General features: G+C 41.5%; 1 protein-coding gene across 9 annotated transcripts in view; it reads left to right on the forward strand.

Moving 5' to 3' along the window:
- FBLN2 (fibulin 2) overlaps positions 1-13,183 on the forward strand; it is a 143,366-nt gene that overhangs the window by 19,293 nt on the left and 110,890 nt on the right. For 7 of the 9 annotated variants that reach the window (XM_077924873.1, XM_077924871.1, XM_077924879.1 and 4 more), the window contains exon 2: positions 12,454-12,487. The exons of the other annotated variants lie outside the window; for them this stretch is intronic. The gene's annotated coding sequence lies outside the window, so the exon portion shown is untranslated. The remainder of the gene's footprint in view (positions 1-12,453; positions 12,488-13,183) is intronic. 9 annotated transcript variants of the gene reach the window in all.

Here is a 13,183-nt window from a genome sequence, read left to right on the forward strand (position 1 = left end):
CTACGTCTGGGCTTTGGGCTGAATTAAGCAATGTCTTTTAAACTTTGCATTCTTAGAGAAAGTTAAGTTTGCTTTTGTTGGTACAAATCAAGGAGGAGTTGTGATTCAGTGTGACAGGTTGAATGTGAGCCATATGAGACTGACAGGGTCAGGCCCTTATAAAAGCTGATTGCGTGTGTTACAAAATATCAGAGAATAATTTAGATTCTGACAGTGTCGAGTGCTTCATGAGCTTTTTTCCTTTCCTCATTCCATTGGCTTGTGTGATGAAAAATGCTTGGGAGCAGTCATTTCTTTGCAGAATTTCTTGTGATGTGAATTCTTAAGGAATCACAACAGCTACAAAGAGTGCAGAGTAAGCAAGGGGTAGTATATTCAGTTGATGGTCATAGCTGAATCACTTCAGATCAATCAAAATTAGCTATGTTTAGGTTTTCCCCCCCTGCATTAGGAAACATGCTATGAGACACAGCATACTCCAAGCACCAGTCTTCTCTTAATAAGGATTACATTTTCACTGTGGCATGTGATGAAATGTAACTCGCACGACTCTCATTAACACTGCTTACAGAACTTGCATGTTCACTCTGATGAACAGTTGTCCCTAAGAAGACCATAACAATGAATCAATTTGCTGCCTCCCTTTTGCTTTTAGCAAAGAGAGTGTATGTGTATTTGCAATCTTTTGATGAATAGATTCTCTTCCAATCTGATATTTCTTTTTTAGAATGGAGTAATTGTCTTCATTATGTAGAAGACAAATGAAAGACATAATTGTTTTGCAAGTCCTGTTGCTGGTTAATCATGAGGTCTCTTGATACAATGTGTATGAGCACATTTTTTTTCTTTTAAACTTCACCTAATTCTCCAGGAGCTGAGAGCCGATTGTGAATGGAGGATAGTGTGTGTGTGTGTGTGTGTGTGTGTGTGTGTGTCTACACTAGTGAGAAGCAGAAAAAGGAGCATTTTTGTGCATTCACACGTGTTTCTTGCATACAATATAACAGATGCATCAGAATATAAGAGAATTAATCATCTATATTATAAGGCATTAAAGAGTTTTATAGGGGAAGTGAAGCTTTTGTCAGCAATTGCCTGAGCTGTCCTTGTGTTAAATGTGTGTTGGGCAGACAGCAGCTGCCCTAATCTTAGAGAAGGGCAGCGGCGTAGCGTGGGTTGTCAGCACCCGGGGCAAGGCAAGTAATTTGCGCCCCCTAACCCGTGGATTTGCGCCCCCTAACCTGTGGATTTGCGCCCCCTAACCCATGGATTTGCCCTAACCCCAGATGTTGCGCCCGGTGCGGCCGGCCCCCCCTGCACCCCCCACGCTACGCCACTGGAGAAGGGCAAAGGAAATCAGGGTCTGGGGAAAGGGGGTTTCAAAGGAGACCCTAAGAAAGAAGGAGGCAGTGGGTTCATAAAGCAGCATATCCAGGATGGAGTTGAATAAGATAGTTGGAATGCTAAGAAACATAAAAGAATGAGAAAAAATAAGGTCAGAGCTAGAAGAATCAGGTGGGAGAAAATCTGTAAGAGAGAATGGACACTGAAGATAGGACCATGCAGCCAATTCATGAGAAAAGGTGAGACAGGCCAAAGTTCACATACTGATCTGAAATAGGTGTCCAGCTCTTTGACTCCAGTATTTAACCAAAGTTCTAAACCAGGCTTCCTCAACCTCGGCCCTCCAGATGTTTTTGGCCTACAACTCCCATGATCCCTAGTTACCAGGACCAGTGGTCAGGAATGATGGGAATTGTAGTCTCAAAACATCTGGAGGGTCAAGGCTGAGGAAGCCTGATATAAACAGTAGTGTTACATACTAATAAATCTCTACCTACCTACAATATACTATCATAATGCATAACAGATTGAGGGTCAGCTAGAGAACTGGCCAATTTGTATCTCTGTGCACCTTAAGCAGTACAGTATATGAATTCTTAACCAACAGACAAAAAGACAACTCCTGATATTGGTTTATTATGAAGGATGTGCTAGCAGAAGTCATCCGATTCATTCTTACCTCATCTTTGTAAGAAGCTGTCCAAATTCTGTTCTTAATTTATGGAATGGTAAATAGTTCCTGGTCCTATTGTGCCCATCTAGAAAGAACAGATGGTAGTTTAAACAAGTTCTGCTATGGGATAAAATGTTCCAAGTCTTTGACAGATCGTATCCATCTGTATGGAAGAAACAGGGTTTGTGTAAAGTAAACAAGATAAATTCAAAGAATTTAAATTCTGTCTTGAAAAAGGGCTGTTTGTGGTTCTGTACCTCAAACATTACCCTTTCCAAAGGCATTATGTACACTTAAATGTGCTATTTTTGTCAGATAGGCACAAACAGCAAGGTGCAAAACACCAAGAACCTATAGAACAGTGGAGAACAGTGATCACTGCCCAAGATAATAAGCTCAGAAACTAATGATCTATTACAAGCAGCCAAAATAACAGATGTTCTTTATTTATAGAAGTACATCTGTATATGAGGCTAATTGTTGCATTTGTTGACCCAACTGGCTAGAGTTTAGCCCTAGCTGGCCCAATATATATCAGCTGAGTTAAAAATATACAAAAATAGAAGAAGTGCCCTACTAGATTGGACCAAAGACCTAGGAGGTTGGTTTCTTCAAAGATAGGAATAAGGGCCACCTGTTTACTCTCTTGTGTAGAAGCTGACCTCCAGAAGTTACTGAACTAAAGCTCCCATTTTCCCTCAACACTGGCCAGGCTGGCTGGGCTGATGGAGGATGGAGTCCAATCACATTGGGAGAGCATCGTATTGACTACTGCTGCCTGGTGGGTGCTCATAAACTGGGGTCTTACTGGGTGCTGACATTTCCTCAACATCTAGTTAGCAGCTTGTCAGTAGGTCTATCCCAATTTGGTCTTCGGCTTTTTGTACATTTGTGTTCCAGAAATGCTACACTGGGCAAGAATGGTATTGCAGCTAAGGGTTTAAAATAATGTAATATTTAACATTTTATAGGCAAGTATGACCCCCCCCCCCCGGGTCTGCGTACCCCAGGCTATGCATGGACCCCATCAAACAATTTATATATTTATGTAATATGTGAAAGTGTCCACTTAGGCCTTCCACTTCCACTAAAGAGCTACATCAGGTCCTCAGAGGGCTTTTCCTACCATTAGCTAGAGTGCTTTGAGGTGTTGTGGAAGGGCAGCAAACTCTGAGTTATATATATTGGGGCCCGCCCTGGGCTCCCTCCTTCCCTGTCAGTGATCACTGTCTATACTGTGATTCTAATAAATCAAAATGTAATCTAGAACAAATGTCCGATTCTTATCACTGGGGAAGAAGATGTGTTGCAGACATATATAGAGCATTAATTTTATTGATAACATATGGTGCTTTCTATCAGATTGAAACTGCGTCTTCTTGAAGGCCTTTCTTTTCATGTCAGTTGTTTCTTCATGTTTCCTTCTGTTGCATTAATTTTTACTGGCTCTGTTATCTGTTGTCTACGGACTGTGGGCAACGTGAGTGGATTGCTTGAGCATTAGCTCATTTTCTTGCTTCCTTGTAATAATGAGTTATATTCCCTTGCTTAATCCCGCTTGCGTTTATAATTTTCCTTTACTGGAAAACGAATAAGAAGTTGCTTGTTTTCAAAGGAATGAAGAATTGACAAAAGTAGAACATTTCACGCCGTGGCTACCATGCTCAGATGACTTGCCTTCACCCATTTATGCCAAGCGGTAGGGATATTGTATCATACATTTGGGCTTGTACTTGTCTAGGAGACTTTAACTAAATAGGACAGTAAAATGCATGTGTGGAAGTTGCTCCAGAGACCAACTTGCTTGCATGCCTCATAGCTTTCCTGGCAGCTGTGTAGTAAAGGGCCTCAGAATGACCAATAACTGCATCTCCCTTCTATCCTGAATGGATGCTAGCAGTCAGACTTGGAAAACCTTACTGGCCCATGACCGATTTTACACAGGAGTTTCTCTTCTAGTTTCTCTCACAGGAGTTTCTCTCTCTTGTCAATCTCTGTCCCTTGACCACACCCAAACCCTATGATATTAATGGGTCAGCCTAACCACAGTTGACTGAGGCATGTGAGGCTCATCTCGGCCAGCTGACCTCTGGTTGAATGTTACTGCTGTGGATTTGCTGTGTAGGCCTGTCACTTAGGACCAACCTTGAGTTTAAGCTTTGACAAAATGACATGAAGGTTCCTTGGTGATGAGTTAAAATCTGTTGGAGCAAACTGTTGTTGGAAGATGGCTTTTTGATACACAGTTCTCTGTGGACTGTTCGGATCTGTAAAGTCAACAAGGGTCAAGCTAGATGAGGACTTAGGCACAATGGTCCTGCCCCAGAAAAGCAAAAACTGTCAGATAAAGATTCAGGTAGGTAGCCATGTTGGTCTGATGCAGTCGAAATAAATTAAAAAATTTAAAAAATTGTCCAGTAGCACCTTAGAGACCAACTAAGATTGTTCTGGGTATAAGCTTGAAGAAGTGTGCATGCACATGAAAGTTTATATCCAGAACAAACTTAGTTGGTCTCTAAGGTGCTACTGGACAATTTTAGTAGGATAAGGAAGGCATCTAAGAGAATATTCCTGGCTATAAGGGCATACAAGATAGTGCAAGATTCCTAAAACAGCCAGTTTCATCTTAAAAAAGGTTTTGTGATATTAGGGGGTGCTTGGGACCACTTTTCTGGCTCCAGGAGAAGAAATAAGGATAAATATAGAAGGTAAAGCTTTTTGGGCAGCACAGACCAAGTGATTAAGAAATGGGTGTTGGATATGAGTCATATTTCTTCATGTAGTGAAATGTTTAAGAATTGCTCTGCAGTTAGGTTCTAGAAATAGGTATTGCACAGAACATTTGGACCCATGCTCAGACTTGTGCTTAAGTGCTCGTTCCTTCCTTTCAGTCTGTTTCATCTGGTATTTATGTTTGAGCAGGAAATAATGCAACTTGGGGCAATGAGACTAGCCACAGTAATACAACATTTGATGGACAAGGGCCTTCACTTTAGCCTTTTCTTTTTATTTGTTAATAAAGTACAGCACAACCCATTTGGTACAGGACTGGTTTGCAAGCCACATGTTACTTATGGAAAAGACCACAATAACTTCCTGTGGTAATAAGGGAACATAATATATAATTTACAAAAGAAACCAAAACAGATATTCTAATGTGATTCTGGTTTATGGGGGAAATCTGGTATGAAGCTCCAAGCTCATTAAGATCCTGAGAACCACACAAATACATCAAGGGCATAATGTGACTGTAAGTATTTCCCCCAAATTCCCAGAAAGACTGGCCTTTGCAATTATTGTGCATAGATTCCATGTAGTATACAAAAACCCAGACCTCAAGGGTTTGCAAATTGAATTAAGATAATAATGCAACCTATATATATTGGCTTTTTTCCAAAGGTTAGTTACAATGCATACCTAACCTGTCTACCCAGAAGTAAGTCCTATTGAAGTCAATGGGGCTTACTCCCAAGAAACTGGGGTTAGAATTACAGTCTTAGCCACCAGACAAACCCACAATTTTGTAGCTTGTAATTCACAAGCATTACCGTACTTCCTTACCCCCATGTGTCACGTGGCACCCCGCTTTGAAGACTAACTTTCAAAAGCAGTTTATTGTAAGTGATTGAAGCCTGATGTTCTGTGAATAGTAAATCTGCTAGGCATCTCTAAGCACATCTAAAATAGCATACTGGTTTCCAACATGTGTCCTGGTCTGCAATAGCCCCATGTAAGATAGATCTGGTAAATAACATAGATTTTCATTAAATTCACATTTTGCTGCTGGTGCTGGTCCAATTTCAACTGCTTGGAGATCTCTGAATGCCACATTGGCGACTGACATCTCCAACTAGCTGAGCCCTCCAGCTTTCTTAAGCAGCTAAGCAGAAGGGCTTATTTAATGTATTTAATATACTACCTTTTTCTCCAAGGAGTACATGGTTCACCCCACTCCTCAGTTAATCCCTAGAATGACCCTGTGAGGTAGTTTAAGAGACTATGACTGGCCCAAGGTCACCCAGTGAGCTTCATGACTGAGTGGGGATTTGAACCCAGTCTCCCAGGCCATAGGCTAACGCTCTAACCACTATATCACCCTGGCTTCCTAGAGTACGTCTGTTATGTGGCAGCTTTATCATTGTAGGTAAATAAATATAGGAAAAGAAAATGTTACTTAGAGAATGATCTATATATTTTCCTTGAAGCTTGAATTTGATTTATTCTGGACTGTTTTGTTTGTTTATTGTTTTATTTACTTTTTGTTTATTTTATTTAATGTGCTGTAAACCGCTTTCAGGTTTTTTCTTTAGAATACAAAGTGGTATAGAAATGAAATTAATAGTAATAATAATATTAAATTCCACACCTAGACATTCCGTTGTGGTGACCATAGCCTAGGTTTAAGGAGCCATTTGGTGATTAGCTTATATATCTGAGTTTCTAACACTGCCATTAAAACCCTTTCCCCAAAGCATATATACACAATATAGGGGGGAAACAATATTTTAAATTCCAGTAAAGTTAAGCAGCTTAAAAATAAAATTTGTCACCAAGATCTGCCCACTCAGTCATGCCCTACACTTCCCATCCCAGAAGCAAGTTGGTTGTAGAATGGTTGTGGGTTGTAGAATGCTTCCAAAGGTTCTTCAATTGGTTGCTTTCCAAGGAGAGGTACTCCCACTATAAAGCACATAACATTTTGATCTTTTCTACCTGTATACTTTGAGTTAAGGCACTCCTTTCATCAGTCTTACCCTCAAAAAGCATGTGAGATGAGGGAAAGAAAAGTGAACATGATAACATGATTGTGTAGAAGGTTTCCACCATACAAAAGTTGAAGAAACAACTGCACCCTTCAATCACTTCTAAATAAACATGATTAGGAAGAAAGTCCCACTTCAAAGGGGGAAAGGTTTGTTGTTTTTTTAAACCCCCTGTTTGGTATATCCAAACCCTTGTGCACTTCTAAAGTTGCTCTGTTATGGTAGAAAATGTCTGTTAAAGAACTGGGAAGAATCTTCAAAGTGGGGAAGAATGGAGAGCAACAGACCCACAAAGATTGATCCAGTGGTCACACATGTCTCCACAATTCCTGAATAAATATTACAATGTTATGCCCACCATACTACTTCCATTACTTTATGGAGAGAATACCATTTCACAAGATTCTCTCCAGATGTTCCCTGTGTGCCAGCCTTTTTCATACATTCATCAAAATGTGCCGATATCTGGGACTATGTCCAGAGCACAAATAATAGTAACAATAGTAACAACACTACCTACAACAACTTCTTCTCCCTCCTCCTCTTCTTCCTCTTCTTCTTCTCCTCTGTTTAATTTGTATACTGCCCTTCATCTGACTATCTCAAAGTGATTCACAGCATAAAATGTCTGGGATGTAGCTAGCTGGTGTTCTCCATGTACATTAGAGACACGGAGGAGAATATATGAAAGGGGTGGAGTCCAGAGTGTTTAGAATTCAGATCAGTTCTCATAATGGGAAATTTCTGGATTGTAGTGTAGGATTCTACTGTAGCTAATGGATAGTGTAGCAAAGAATCCTTCTTGGGCCCATTACATACTGCGCAACTGTCCCATTTAAAGTGGGACATTCCAGATTTACAGAAGCCACCCTGGCTTCTGACCCCAATCCCAGGTGTCCTGTGCTGTGGCACAAGTAAATTGGCTCACACCAGAGTGTAGGACCAAAAGACCAAAAGACAGAAGCAAAACTTACCTTGCCCCCCCCCCCCGTCACCAGTGTTCTTCCTCCTTCCACCGTGCCTTTCCAGCCAGAAGCCAGCACCACACTGGCCACACTGGTGGCAGTGACCATGGCAGTGGTGGCTGAAGGCAGTGCACAAATATCAAGGGAGGGAGCTAGAGTGAGAGGAGGGATGTCCTCCATCAAGGTTGTGTCCCAATTTTCCTCACTCCAGTGTTGGAAGGTATGCCATTAATTTTGGGTCTATTAATTTTGGTAGGTCTACTCTGAGCAGGACTTTATTGACTGAGCAACCTTTATTTGCTATCCCACATTCAGCCTCCCCCCCCCCCCAGCTTCTAAACCCTTCTTAAGGTTTCACACTGCCTCCTTGGCATCTGATGGAAAAGAGAGAGAGAACTGGGAGATGTTTGCATATTGTTGACTCCGTAGTTTAAATCCCTCATGACAGCTTCACACAGTTCTTTATTCAAAGTACAGCACACTTAAAAGCAAACATGAGTTACATGGGAGAATCTGCTGGAGAAACCTCTACAGCTGGTGATATTGTTATTTCTGAATGGCAGCATTTTACATCAAAGAGAAAGGCATGCATCTATGTATCTTAACGAATCAAATTAATTTCATTATCTTTTATGGAGAGATTTTGTACAAGCTTTTGACTGATGGTTAATGGTTGCAGACTCATTAACAGCATGACAGATTTAAGCTTCAGTTTCAAAGATTTTGCTTCCATTCCTGGAGAAAAACTAGAAAGTACTGTTTCTCAGCATGTTTGGGTTTTGTGTCATTAAAAACTCCCCTCTTCCTGAAACATTTGTCTGAATTCAATTTGTTTGAAATCTGTGGTAGTGATTAACATTTCAGTCTGAGTATTTCAAAGACGTGCTTCAGCTTGTCCTGCATTAAAACAATAATTTTTCGCCTCCAGCTAAATGACATTAATTGGTATTTATATATTATTATTAGGAAAGTTTGTTTTGTCAATTGAGTTTCATAGTAAACTAAACAAGCTGCTGGTGTGAGTGGAAAAGCCAGATGCATTTATGCCACATCTTAATTTCCAAGAAATAATTTAACCCATTCAGCTGTTATGCCAACTCATCCAATGCAGTTAAACTGTGGAATTTAACTATGTATTGGCAAGATGGCCACCAACTTGGATCACTTTAAAAGGAGATTAGATAAATTCATGGATGATGACTGTCAGTGGCTACTAGCCATGATGACTTTGTGCTACCTCCAGTATCAGAGGCAGAATGCTTCGAAACATCAGTTGCTGGGGATCATGAGTAAGGTAAAGGTAAAGGTACCCGTGCCCGTACGGGCCAGTCTTGCCAGACTCTGGGGTTGTGCGCCCATCTCACTCAAGAGGCCGGGGGCCAGCGCTGTCCGGAGACACTTCCGGGTCACGTGGCCAGCGTGACATCACTGCTCTGGCGAGCCAGAGCCGCACACGGAAACGCGTTTACCTTCCCGCTACAAAGCGATCCCTATTTATCTACTTGCACCCGGGGGTGCTTTCGAACTGCTAGGTTGGCAGGCGCTGGGACCGAGCAACGGGAGCGCACCCCACCGCGGGGATTCGAACCGCCGACCTTTCGATCGGCAAGCCCTAGGTGCTGATGCTTTTACCCACAGCGGTTGTGTCCTGCTTGCTTACTGCGAGACTAGAATGCAGGACTTCGAAGGATCCTTCTTGTGTTATTAAGTAAAGGCTCAGTATCTATGTTTAGTGCCAGAGCTCGCTGTCTAATGGAGAACAGAGACTGTCAAGGAAAGTAGGCTGGAAGGTGCACAGCTCAAGTTACTTGCTCCTTGAAGCAGAGCAGCAATAGTCTCCCCATCTCCAAGTCATGGTGCATAATGCCCAAGGCCAGCCAAGTCATTTTGGCTCCTGAGACAGATCATTCCACTTAGCAGCAAATTGCTGGTTATTTAATTTACTATTGCATGACATCTGAAATCAGATGCCTTAGGGGTGGCTGCCTCACTATATCTAATGGTAGGACTGGTCCCAGCTATAAGGGTAAGCAGAGATGTGAAGTCTAGGAGTTGTACTATATCTATATTTGTCATTCAGAAGCCAAATGCATCTTTTCTCTAAAAAGAAATAACAGGTTGAAGATTTCACCTTTCTAAGGATGACCATACACAAGGAGAGTAGTTAATTGGTTGTTAAATGCAACCTTTTATCTAAGGAAGTGTAACAGGTATGTGAGTGCAGGACAGAAAAGGAACCAGTTTAATGCATTTAAATTGCTCTGAAAAGTGTTATTTGAAAAGCAGCAGGGGTCATTCTTTGTGAAACACAATTTTTTTTTAAAAAAATGTTTTAAAAAAGCCTGATGTGTATATGCCCACATTACAAGACCACCAGCCAGGCTAGAAAAATGGTATGACTGGCATCTTATCCTCTGGAGAACTGGAGTTCTTAGATACTTCATGAGTATTTTGAAGATCAAAGCATCAGCACATTAACAGACTCCAGTTTTATCTGCCGCAATCAGTCTCTTGCTGTCAGAGTGTGGAAAATCATAGAAAGGCTGCAACCAAAACATGCTGGAGATTGATATGGAGAAAGCAAAATATGGTGCAATTAACATGTTACTGTATATTGCAATCAAATTTGACTGTTAATCATGGAAAATGGCATTGTCTAGACAACTTTGACGGACAATTTATTACAATAAATAGCAAATACTCTTGTGGTGAGATTTATTGTGATTCAAATGTCCCATGATTTTTTCAGAGTTCATTATCAGACTTGAACCAAATCTTATCTGTTATTTTGGAGATATGGCTATAGCAGAAGGTGAAACCACTAAGTATAATTGACAATTCAGGGTGCACTACCAAGACTGACATACTATGGAAGATTTCTGGATGCTGGGCTTTGATGCTGGTATTTCCCAACATGAAATTCAACAGTTTCAGGAACAGTCTTGGTTTGCTGAAAACAGCTGATAAACATATTTCTATCTTCCTATTTTTACCTGAAGTGGAAGGCTTTTTACCCTGTGGTATACCATGACTCTAGAACCAAAATCTTGAGAAATACATGTCTCTGTGGTGATGTGTTTGCATGCATGTTTCTGTGTAATGTGTGAGCTTGGTTACAACAGATACTTGCAATTTATCTAGAGAAAATTCAACAGCAAAATTGCCTGCAGTGAATTGAGCCTTCATAAATTCACATTCTGCTTAATATTTTAAATACCCAAGCCCCTTTGGAAAACATGCAAAGAAACATTAAACTTTGGGTAGTTCTTGTATTTCTGAGGGATAACCTGTGTATGCCTTGGAGGACAGAGTGGGAAAGGAAAGTATGAGAGGCAGCCTGTGGAAAAGACACAAGTAACCTTTTATACATGCAGAAGGGAAGGTCAGTGTATGTATATGTGAATGCATTTATTCATTCTGGCTTGTGGCCTGTCTTATCCCAAAGGTGGATAACATCATATATAATATATACAGCCGACAAAAATGGAGGAAAATGCAAGCAAAATATAATCCCCTGTCCTTGCCACAGCCCCTATCCTGCTACTCCTGTTGCCTCCCTGCCCAACCCGCTTGCTCCTATTCCCAGCCAATATTCCCTAGTACAGAGGTCAGCAAACTTTTTCAGCAGGGGGCCGGTCCACTCTCCCTCAGACATTGTGGGGGGCCGGACTATATTTTTTGGGGGGGAAATATCAACTTTATCATATAAATATCATTTTATATGCCCCCAACTAACCCAGAAATGCATTTTAAATAAAAGCACACATTCTACTCATATAAAAACACCAGGCAGGCCCCACAAATAACCCAGAGATGCATCTTAAATAAAAGGACACATTTTACTAATGTAAAAACACACTGATTCCCGGACCGTCTGTGGGCCGGTTTGAGAAGGCGATTGGGCCGCATCCGGCCCACAGACCTTAGGTTGCCATGTCCTAGTATATGGACCAGTTCAATTAAACCAAATTCTTTCCCAAATGCATTCCTACAGGCTGCAACTCAGGCCCCCCTCCCCCATTTTTGATTGGTTGCAAATCTGTCTCCTTTTTACAAAGTACTATAATCGATTTCATGGGATGCGGGTGGCGCTGTGGGTAAAAGCCTCAGCGCCTAGGGCTTGCCGATCGAAAGGTCGGCAGTTCGAATCCCCGCGGCGGGGTGCGCTCCCGCTGTTCGGTCCCAGCGCCTGCCAACCTAGCAGTTCGAAAGCACCCCCGGGGGCAAGTAGATAAATAGGGACCGCTTACTAGCGGGAAGGTAAACGGCGTTTCCGTGTGCGGCTCTGGCTCGCCAGATGCAGCTTTGTCACGCTGGCCACGTGACCCGGAAGTGTCTCCGGACAGCGCTGGCCCCTGGCCTCTTAAGTGAGATGGGCGCACAACCCTAGAGTCTGTCAAGACTGGCCCGTACGGGCAGGGGTACCTTTACTTTTACCTTTATAATCGATTTGACCCCTATGATGACCTTTGACTACAGGTTTTCTTGCATGTTAACATTGTTTCACTATTTTTTACTTGGTTCAGCATGTAAAATTGTTGAAAAATTGTGCCAGTTGTGAGCATGGAGATCTCTATGTTGGCTGCATCTTCCTATGCATATTGTAGAATTTTCCGTCCCACCCTTGTAAATGTTGCATGTGATGTATTTTTATGTAATTATGGGCACCAGGAATATGCTGAACTACATAATTTGTTTTTTGTTTCAGTTACAAAGATGAATAATGAACTTGGAGACTCTAAGTAAGTAAATAAGTTCCCAGGCTGTATGCTGATTTGTTTCAGCATATGATATGCTAATATATACAATCGGGATATTGAAGGAATTTTAATTAGTTCGTAATCCATCATGGCCTCAGTACATAATGACGAAGGCTGGTGTTTATTCGTCCCCATCTAAATTTACCATGTCCTAGCCAGGGGGAATCTTGATAACAAAAAAAGTGTGGTTTAAAGAGATCAGATAGTCATGGGGGAGGGGTCCTACAGCTTTGACATATTCCTAGCATTCAGCCTGGGCAGCTTGTCGAGCCAGGATAACTGGGATCAAAACTGAGATTTCCCGTGGCTCATTGACTGATCACTAATATCCTCATCATTTGCAACTAATAATGTAAAGGATTAGCATTAGTTCCAGAGGTTTTTGTTTTTTGATCAGGCTGATGGTAAACAGCAATGGAAGGGCTGCTGGTGTTGAAGCCATTGAGTTTGCACTTGGTCACCATGTGGAATCCAAAAATGTCCTTTAGGGAATATACAGGAATCATGTTTAAGCAAAGCTTGCTTCGAAAAAGAGGATTAATGATGGCTGGGTCCCCATCTCCAACAACTCAAGAACTGGCTGTTCCTTGATAGGTGGAAGTTCCTCTATCAACAGGACTCTAGGTTCTCCTTGAATTAGCCAAGGTGCTAGGCAAAAACTTAATAGAAAGCCAAACT

Source organism: Podarcis muralis, chromosome 2, assembly GCF_964188315.1.
Source record: "Podarcis muralis chromosome 2, rPodMur119.hap1.1, whole genome shotgun sequence".
NCBI classification, from domain to species: domain Eukaryota; kingdom Metazoa; phylum Chordata; class Lepidosauria; order Squamata; family Lacertidae; genus Podarcis; species Podarcis muralis.